Raw genomic sequence first — 11,304 nt, forward strand, 5'->3', positions numbered from 1 at the left:
CCTTGAGTTCAATGAATTTTCACAACAAACTCTGTATGTGTGCATGGGAGAGAGAGAGGAGAGAAAGAGAGAGAGAGAGAGAGAGAGAGAGAGAGAGAGAGAGAGAGAGAGAGACAGACAGACAGACAGACAGACAGACAGACAGACATAGACACAGAGACACACAGAGAGACAGAGTAAGAATGTGTTCAACTTTCCTTTGGTTCACATAAAGGTGAGGTTTATTATTTCCTCCTTGCTTGTATAATCTTTTCATATACTACATTTATCACATATGTGCTAAATTTTAACTTCTCCCAGTTCCTTATTTCTTTCCCAATGTATTACTTTTGCCCTCTCTATCCCTCTCCTTTTAAAACCAAGAAAATGAAACAAAATCACATCCAGGCTCTGTGTTTGCCTTACTTAGCTCCTACTGTGACAATAGGTTTAGGAAGGGACACTTGATTCTTCTCCCTCTTAGAATGTAAGCACTTTATCATTTATCCCCTCCTCATTACTCAAATATATTTATTTATCTTTCTAGATTTCAATCAATCAATAAATAACATTTATTAAACACCTACTATGTGCTAGTCACTGTGCTAAGTTCTAGGGATACAAAAAGAGACAGAAGACAGTCCCTGGCCTCAAGGAGCTTACAATCTAATAAGGAAACAACATATAAACAAGGATACACAAAGCAAACTATATACTGGATTAATAGAAAATAACAAATGAAAGTCACTAGAATTCTTTAATATAAAGAGGCTTCAGGAGGATTCCAATAAAAGATGGGATTTTAGTTGGGGCTTAATGGAAGCCAGGGGTGGGAGTAGGGTCAATGAACAGAAGAGAGGAGGAAGAGCATTCCAGGCATGGGGGACAGCCAGAGAAAATGCCCAGGGCTGAAATGGAGTGTCTCATTTGTGGAACAACCAGGAGGTCAATGTCACTGGATCAAAGAGTATGTGTCAAGGACTACAGTGTAAGAAGACTTGAAAGGTGGGAGGGAATTAGGTTATAAAGGACTTTGAATGCCAAACAGAGCATTTTGTATTCTATCCTAGAGGCAATAGGGAACCTTTGGAGTTTGAGTGTGTCTGGGAGGAGGAGGGGAATAAGATGATTGGACTTTTACTTCAGGAAAATCACTTTAGTGGCTAAATGGAGGATGGATTGAAGTGGGGAGAGACTTAAGGCTGGCAGGCCCACCAGCAGGCTATTGCTGAGGTGATGAGAGCCTGTGCTATAGTGGTGGCCATATCAGAAAAAGAGAAGGAGGAGGGTATTCTAGAGATGTTGCAAAGGTGAAAATGACAGAGCTTGGCAATAGTTTGGATATGACAGGTAAGAGATAGTGAGAAATCCTAGATGACTTCTAAGTTGTGAGCCTGAAGGACTGAAAGGACGGTGTTGCCATGTACAATAATAGGGAAGGTAGGAGGGGGAGGGTTTAGGGGGAAAGACAGTGAGTTCCATTTTGGACATTGGGTTTAAGATGTCTATTAGACATTCTGTTTGAGATACCTGAAAGGCAGTTAGAGATGTGAAGTTAGAGGTCGACAGAGAATTTGGGGTTGGATAGGTAGACTTGAGAATCATCAGCATAGAGATGGTAATTAAATCCATAAAAGTTGATGAGATCACCAAGTGAAGTAGTATAGAGGGGGAAGAGAAAAGCACTCAGAATAGATCACTGAGGGACACCTGTCATTAAAGGGAATGATCTGGAAGCTGATCTAGCAAAGAGACAGAGGAAAAGAAGTCAAATAGGTAGGAGGAGAATGGGAGAATGTGGCAACCCCAAAACCTAGAGACAATATAATATCAAGGAGAAGAAAGTGATCGATGATGTCAAAGGCAGCAGAGGTCAAGGAGAATGAGGATTGAGAAAAGACCATTGGATTTGTCAATTAACAGATCATCCCTAGCTTTGCAATTTGGTTGGAATAAAAGGGTCAAAAACCAGATTGTAGGAAGTTAAGAAGAGAGTGAGAGGAGAGAGTGTTGAGGCACCTGTTGTAGACAGCCTTTTTGAGTTTGGCTACAAAGGGCAGAAGGGATATAGGACAATATTTAGCTTCAACGGAAAGACCAAGTGAAGGGTTTTTCAGGCTAGGAGAGATATGGGCATGTTTTTATGTAGTAGGAAATGAGCCAGCAGAGAGGGAAAAATTGAAAATAAGTGAAAAAATGGGGATGACAGAGAGGGATTGGAGGAGATGGTTAGTTTTGGCAAGGAGTAAGGTCACCTCATCATGTGAAACTCAGGTGAAGGAGGAGAAAGTAGCAGAAAGCACCTGAGTGATAGAAGATAAGAAAGTTTGAATTTTTATGCAAAACATGGCTGGGTTGGTAGGGTGATAGGGAGCCAAGGGTGCTTTGAGAGGGATGAAAAGGTTTGGAAGAACTACTGTGGAGAGTTGGATAGTGAGTTGACAAGGTAGGCATAGTAGGAATGCCTAGCAGCAGTGAGGGCCCAGTTGAGGTTATACAACAAATTTGTAGTGGAACCAGTTAGAACAGTAGCACAATTTTTTCCACCTTTGTTCAGCAGCAAGTATGTAGGAGTGGAGGCGGTGAATGGTGGGAGTGATCCAAGGCTGAGGCGTGGCTGCATCTAATGAGCAATATGATTAAGGGGGCTAGGGATTCAAGAGAGAACAGGGTAGAATTGAATTTGCTCACCAATGAGTCAAGATGGGGAGAAGAAGAGAGAGCAGCTAGTACAGAGGAGAAGTCCTGAACACAAAGTTTAGTATTTTATTCTGCTTATTTGCATTTCTAGTCTCAGTTCTTGGACTGGGGTTTTCTGCTTAGATCAGTCCTATCCAACACTTTTAGATGCGTGTGATAAGCTCTGTTTGATCATGACCCCTTTGTAGCTTAGATGTCTCTGTTACTGACATTCTGAATGGATTAATGGTCTTATCCTGTGCCTCAAGGCCTAGCTTCCTTTTCAGTCTCCTGGGTATCCACTGAGAGTTTTGACCTTAGTCTATCTCATCTTCTACTTTCACACTCACCAATCTAGAATAGATTTTGTTCCCCTCCTGTGGTATTGAGATCTAACAATTATATGCTGGAGATCATGCTGGTCTCAGCTCTCCTTAAAGCCCCCTTACCTCTTCTGTGGATGTGTCAGGGGTAAGTAATCTTAATGATCTGCATTGTCAGTAGAAATTATCATTTCTACCTCAACAGTGACCACTGGGAACATCTACTTTTGTTCTGACAGGCCATCCCTGGAATCTGAATTTTCTTGTTCTATCATTTATTCATATCCGACTCTTCATTGGACTATACTGTCCATGGGATTTTCTTTGCAAAGATACTGTTGTGATTTGCCATTAATTTAGTTTTTCAATTATTAGAACTTGTGCTGTCTTTCAACCCTCTCCGCACCCCAAGTTCAGGGATCATACTGGCTTCAAGATTTATGGGATCTTATGCTGGCTTCCTTGCATGGTTCATCTGTTGGTCTCTGTTGTTCATTGGTCTGTTCAGCAGAGTTCACACTGGCTTTCCTTGTATGACCCCTGTGCTAGTCTCCATTGGACTCTGGCCTTTTTTTGTGTGCAATAAAAGAGTTTCTGTTTCTCTTTAGTTTTATTAGCTTACTGTTTCTCATTACTCTATTTGGAGCCCTTTCCAGGTATTTGCTGGGGTTTTTGTAGGAGAATGAAGCTCCTATAAAATATTTAATATTACCACTTTAATTGGAAGTATACATTTTCCTTTCTGTTTATATTTCTGTTAAATTTATTCAACTCTGAAAAAGAAGCATTAAGATATCCTACAATTTCTTTGCTAATTATGTCTTTGCAATTTTCTGAATTTTTTGCTTTAGTAACTTAGATACTGCTTTTTCTGGTGCATCTGTTTAGTAATGAAATTGTCTTTAGGGGCTAGGTTGATTTTAAGCACAATGTAATTTTCTATTTATCTATTGACATGAATTTTTATGGTTGTTTTTCCAGACATTATTATTACAATTCCTGATTTTTTTAAATCTCCTATAGCATAATAAATTTTATTCTAACTTTTTTATTTGTACTCTATATATGTTTTCATTTATATATACATATATATATATTTATATATATATATTAATACAGCAAACTATAGTGTTTGTTTTCATGTCCATTTTGCAATTATCTTTGATTTTACTGGAGGAAATTAATCCATTCCTATATAAAGAACATAAAATTATGAATTTTACTTTATTTAATTCCTTTATATTCTTCCCAATCCCCTTCTCTTCATTTAAATAAGCACTGGACCCTTACAAGTTCTTTATCTTAACACTAATTTGATCTGTTTCCTCCCATAGACATCCCTGATGTCCTGATACTCTTCCCACATCCAAGTTCCTTGAATTTCCTCTTACTAGTAGTCTCTCTCTTTTTCTTTTTGCCTCTGTCTCCTTAACTGTAAAATGAGTACCTGCAGCACTCGCAGGGTTGTTGTGAGAACCAAGTGAGAATATTTGTGAAGTGCTTATCATAGTACTTGGTACAGAGTAAAAAATATATAAATGCTTGTCTCATTTCTTGCTTCCTCCCCCATTCCTTCCCATTTCTAGACTATGTAATAATTTAATCTCCTATTAATGGACACTACATGTATACTTTCCTTCTTTATCATCATATGTCTCTGTTACAAGTTTGGGCTTCTAGAATAGCTTTGCTCCCTCCTCTATATAGTTCATCTATTTATTTGTGGGAAAAAGAAAATGGCAAGCCACTCCAGTATCTTTGCCAAGAAAACCCCATAGACAGTATGGTACCCAGGGTCACAAAGAGTCAGACATGATTAAATAACAAAATTTATTTGTGATGTTGTGGGACCTCCTCCACTTTTCCCTTATTTTATCCTTATGTGTCTTTGGTTTTTGGTTGCTTTTTTTCCCTTTTTTGGAAGTGGTCTTCTGAGGAGCCCAACTTCCCAAAATATTGATAAGAGAAACAGTATGATGTGGGGGAAGTTCCTATGTTTCTGTATCTATGTATCTATCTTTTCCCATAGCTTTACATTCACTACTGATACATCCTATGGCATAGACATTCTGCCTCTGGATCTATGGACTCCTTCCATCCTTACGGGGTGTTGTATGTCCCCAGGGACCCCTATACACCTTCCCCTGAAGGAAGATGTGGCCCTGAGTAGCACAATACTTGCTCAAAGGTAGTTTCTTGAGGTACCAATTCCCCTGAATAGAATATGTGTTAAGGCCACCATAGAACCCTCCACTTCCATAGGATTGAACTCCAGCTCCCTTTACCAAATCCTAGTAACCAATCATTTTTTCTTTATTGTCCCATAACACCTCAGGCTTTTATCTCTCTAACCTGCGCCTTCGTCCAATCATTAATTCACTTATGAGATAACTTAGGTTTTAGTTCAAATCTTCCTCTTTCCCTTTTCTTAACTTCTTTTAACTCCTTTAGATCTTTTGCCCCTAACCTTTCTTTGTCCTTCAATAAATGTGATAGTTTTTTTTTAATGAATATACTAGGCTGATCTAGCTCTACGAGCATGAAGAGGGTATTGGTTTCATTGCTTAGTCTTAATATCTAGTGTTTAGTTTGCTTGTTTTCCTGTCAAGTGGCCTGCTCAAATATCATTTCTTTGGGAAGAATGAATGCCTTAAACTCCCCCATTTTGTTAAAATTACATTTTCTTCCATTGAAGATAGGCACTTTTTTCAGGACATACTATTTTAGTATGCAATACAGTGTACTTGGCTTTTTATATATTCCAAATACCTTTTTTTCACTTCTCATAGAGAAGGAATGTTGTTGTTGTTCAGTCGTTCAGTTCTGTCTGACTCTTCATGACACTGTGAGTCCGTTCTGACATTTCATGACCCCGTGAACCATACTGTTCACAGGGTTTTCTTGGCAAAGATACTGGAATGGTTTGCCATTTCCTGCTGCAATGAATTAAGACAAACAGATTAAGTGACTTGCCCAGGGTCAAATAGCTAGTAAGTGACTGAGGCTGGAGCCATCCAGCTGCCCCAGATAGAATCCAGATTCCTGAAGGCCTCATATTGACTTAGCAAACCACATTTTAACATTATCTATATCTTACTATCATTTATTTTGTTCAATATTTCTCAATTACATTTTCATTTGGTTCTGCCTGCACGTGGGAATTTCGCAATGAGTTTCACATCTCTGTCTTAAAGGACCATTTATCGGTTCTCTCTGTGCAATATTCAATTCTATTAGGGTCTTCTCTGAATTTTTCAAGGGCTCTCTGTGCCCTACTCCTGAGTGCCCTAGTCAGGCACTCTAGGCTTTGGCTATGCAACATCAATTGTTTCTGGTGGAGTAACTGGGAATGCAAAAGCAGTAAGTGTCCCAAGCTGGCCTCCTCTTTGGTGGCCTGGCAGGCCTAGAAATTGTTGGATATCTCAGGATGCCAAGGATATTTCCACTTCCCTAGCCACTTCACTGACTCTGGCTGGCATTATGGGAATGAGATGCTACCACTCTGGAAAATTCATATAGGCAGGCTTCAATGCCAATGCCAATCTCCTGATGTTTGGAATACCAGAACTAAAGATTGTTATTAAACCTCAGCAAGTGTAAGTATACATCTGAGTTAAGATTGATATGAAATTAGGAAATCTAAAAACTCTCAATGTCTGAATATATTGTGGGAAATGAGCAGAGAACCTGGACATACGTCCATATCCTGAAACTTTTTTTAATCAAAGGAGCACTGAACTTTGTAGCAAATCAATCATTAAATCCCTCTGTAGGGGCAGCTAGGTGGCACAATGGATAGAGTACCAGCCCTGGAGTCAGGAGGACCTGAGTTCAAATGTGGCCTCAGACACATAATACTCACTAGCTATGTGATGCTGGGCAAGTCACTTAACCCCAATTGCCTCACACCCACACACACATACACACACAAACACACAAATCTCTATATAGACAGTAATCACATCTCATGGTGTTTTGCTCCTATCACAGTTTGAGCTAATCTTCAGGTATTCAAGTTGTTTCCAGAGGTGTCTTTGATAGTGAAACATCTTATGACAACTGAAATATTGAATGTTACTTGAAGGAGCTATCTGTTGTATCACAAAAAGCCACATTAAAAAGGAAAATAATAAAGAATTCGTATTTCCATCATGTTTGATTATTCTCAATTATACATGCCTATCTCCGATCACCAATTAAATATTTTTCATGAAATACAAAAATGAAAAGAGCCATTAATCAAACTATAAATTTTGTCACAGTAATAGAATAAGCTGACTTAATAATACAATATTTATCATTCTAAAGTTGTAGGATAGAACATCAGGTACATAAACAAGGAAATGTCTGGAGAAGAGACAATAAAAGACATCAGATTAATCTTCAAAGAAAGGTTATGATGTGAAAGAGAAGAGAGACTGCCTGTGTCATACCAGAAAGTAAAACTAGGATAAGCACTTTCTTTCTTTTTGTTTTTTACTTTCTTTTTTCTTAATTTTCTTAATTTATTTTGATTTATCAACAATCACTTCCATATGCTTTTGAGTTGAAAATTTTTCTCCCCCTTCCTCCCCCCCAACCTCCCCAAGACAGTGCACAATCTGATAATAGGTTTTACATTTACATTTCTATTAAACATATTTTCACATTAGTGAGGTTGTAAGTAAAAATTAAAACCAGTAGGAGGAACCATCAGGAAGATGAAACAAAACTCAACAGAAGGTAAAAATAAGTGACAATGATTCGACTTCCACAGTTCTTTCTTTGGATGTGGACAGCCTTTTCCATCCCAAGGCCTCTGGAGATGTCTTAGATCCTCGTAATGCTGAGAAGGATTCAGTTTAACAATATTAGTCATCGCATAACATGGCTGTTATTGTGTACAAAGTCCTCTGGGTTCTGCTCACTTCACTCAGCATCAGACCATAGAAGTCTTTCCAGGTTTTTCTGAAGTCAGACCATTCATCATTTCTTACAGCACAATAGCATTCCATTGCATTCATATACCACAACTTGCTCAGCCATTCCCCAATTGATGGGCATCCTCTCAATTTCCAATTCTTTGCCACCACAGAAAGAGCTGCTATGAAAAGGCAAGCACTTTCAAAGATATAGAGCTACTCTACTGAATTTACTGCCTTTACAAGGTAGTGAATACCCCATGATAGGCTATCATGATGTACAGTATGATGGATGCTGTACAAAGGCTTCTTCTGCCCTACCTGAGGTTAGACTAGCTGACCTTTCAGGTACCTTCCAACATTATGATACATAAATTAAATTAAAAAGAGGATTAAGATGTTATGAAATCCTCAAATCTTTAAAAAGAATAGAACATAAGAACAAATAAATATTAATTTATCAAAAAAGTTTGTTTTCCAGAACTTCCAGATCAAGGAGAACAATTCAAATACCATAGAGCCACAGCCAGGATCACACAAGATTTAGCTGCTTCCATATTAAAAGAGCGAAGGGCTTGGAATATGATATTCCAGAAGGCAAAGGAGCTAGGATTACAATGAAGAGTCACTGACCCAGCACTGGGTATAATTAAGGAGAAAACATTGATATGTAATGAGATGACTTTCAAATATTCTTTATGAAAATACCAGAGTTGAATAGAACATGTGACATTGAAACACAAGACTCAAGCACAAAAAGTAAGCATGAAAGAGTAATCATAAGAGACCCAATAAAATTAAAATTTTTGCATTCCAAAAAAACCCCAAAAGGTTTGTCTAGGGTAATGATTGTCAGTAGGCCCTGGGGGAACTTGTTAAGTTCTCTTTTTATTGTATTGCACTCACATTTTTTCAAATGAATTAAACTTACTTTGATTTTGATTTTTTTTTCTCTAAATTTATAAGACACTCTTTGGAATAACTCGAGACTCTTGAGATTTTACAAAACATAGGCTAAAGGGCTGACAATAGAAGTACTGCAGTAGACTGCAGTAGAAGAACCTTTTCAAGCTTTGACTTCTTGGTGGCAATCTGGGCTAAACCACAAAGGGGCAGTAGCAGTCACCTTGGTAACTAATTTATCAAGGTTTGACTAGGGAAACTAAACAATCTAAAAAATCAACTTTTTGTACTTGGATACATCCCTAAAAACTCCTAGTAACACTGCAAAAATCACAACTGAATTATTTTATTAATTGAAATTCTTTATATACCAGATTTTATTTAAAAAACACCTGTAAAGTATACAAATCCTTAAGTAGTACTGGTTATTTTAAGCCAAGAACAGTAAGAGTAAGGTGGTATTTGACTATAATTTCCTTTTAACTTTTCAATTTTACTTCTTTTTTTTTCTCTGTACAATATGCCTGTTTACAAGTATATAGAAATAGCTAATAAATTGCATTTTAAAAACCAGTGAATTTAGAAACGTTATGCAAAACAAATTCTATTTCAAAAGTGTAATTTCTAAGCATGCATACATTCTAAACTTGAGAAGAAACTCTGAAAATCCTTTTGATGCTAAGTTCACTGATCTCTAAGCCTGAAAAATTAGTGACTGTTAAAACAAAATCACAAAATTTGGAGTAACGTGCATCTTTGGCTGATTTGAAAACACACAAAAGTATTTTAGTAATATTTTTTTTTCTGATAAGGATAAATGCAAAGTATTTGGAAATATAAAAATCTATCATTCTTTTAAGAAAAACTCTATTAGCTTCCTGTTTTTCATCCTGTTTTTAAATGTCTAAAGATGTGCTAAAATAGCTTCTAAATATCAATCACAAATTAAATTAATTCTAAATCATTCAGAGGCTAGTAAGTTAAAAGACCAGCAAATATAATAGCTGTCATAGGAATTAAGTACTGAATGGCTTGAAATCAACTGAGTCACAAATCACATAAAAAGACAAACTTTTGTTTTCTGTTTGATACTGGATTCATTTGTGAATTTTGATTCATAAAATAAAATACAGAGAAGGAAAACTTGACAGTTTAAATCATTATAGCAGCAAATTTTATTTGAGTAAATTGAAAGTCAACTATAAACATTTAATAAATTATGCTAGATTTCATCAGTCAATCTGGCAAAAAAAATTCAACTTTTTCTTGTACAATTATCTTCCAACGTGTGTAAGCACTGGAAAATACTGTTGGGATTTATTGTTTCACCCCAATTATATATAATTTCCCCTCACTTCTAAAAACTGAAAGCTGCATTTACGACTGGTCACATTTCTTTACAAAACAAAAACAAAAACAAAAACCAGTCATTTGCCGTAAGTTGGAGAATGAACATCATATTATTAAGTGCTGTCTTCCCTAAGCAACTTTCTTGTGCCAAGATGGAGTCCTTTAAAAGGAAAAAATTACAATTTAGCACAAGGAAATGAATCGTGACAAAGCATAACATGTACACTGCAGTCTAAATGCTTTAAGGCAGAGAAGGTCTTAATCTGCAAAATGAAAGGTATGGAGCTAGATGGACCTGAAGGCCCTTCCTCTGAGCCTCAGTTTAACTTATCCATAAAACGAAGGCGTTGGACTGGATGACTTTCGAGGTTTGTTCCAGCTCTGACCTCGTAGCTCTGAGCTCTTCACCTGCAGATGGATGGATGCTTACTAGTGTACACAGAGCGTCCTGGCTCTGGGAGCGGTTAGGCTCAGCACAAGCGGGATCGTTCCTCACTGAAACTACAAACCTGAAGAGAATAGGCTACCTCTTGATGGTTTGGTTTTGAGCAGACTAGCAGATCTCCGCAGCGCAATACTTTCTGGAGAAGGCTCAGGCCAGTCCTTCCTGCATTCCTTCGGGGCGATTAAGGTATTTTTGCCAGTCTGTCTGCCCACGGCTGCCTGGGGCCAGACAGGTGGCTGCTGACTCAGCTAGTCACATGGATTCCTTGGTCTTTGATCTGTTCACCTAAGCTCTCTCCAGTGAGATAGGGGACTGGGGCTAGCAGGGACCATGGCCTTTCTTAACACTGGCAGAAATGGAACAGGGAGTCTTTCTCACTTCCCTCCCCTGCAAGTTCCAAGCTTGATTTTAGTTCCTGGCCTGCTGGCACCAGTGTAGGCTTCTCCACCATTCTTTTTTTTTTTTCATATGCTTTTCAGTTGAAAATTTTTTCTCCCTTTTTCTCCCCCACCAAGACTGCGCACAATCCGACATAGGCTTTACATTTACATACCCATTAAACATATTTTCACATTAATGAAGTTGTAAGTAAAAATTAAAACCAATAGGAGGAACCATCAGAAAGATGAAACAAAACTCAACTGAAGGTAAAAATAAGTGACAGCGATTCGACTTCCATAGTTCTTTCTTTGGATGTGGACAGCATTTTCCATCCCAAGGCCTC

Source organism: Phascolarctos cinereus, unplaced genomic scaffold (genome assembly GCF_003287225.1).
Source record: "Phascolarctos cinereus isolate Bilbo 61053 unplaced genomic scaffold, phaCin_HiC Scaffold_2;HRSCAF=192, whole genome shotgun sequence".
In the NCBI taxonomy this organism is placed as follows: domain Eukaryota; kingdom Metazoa; phylum Chordata; class Mammalia; order Diprotodontia; family Phascolarctidae; genus Phascolarctos; species Phascolarctos cinereus.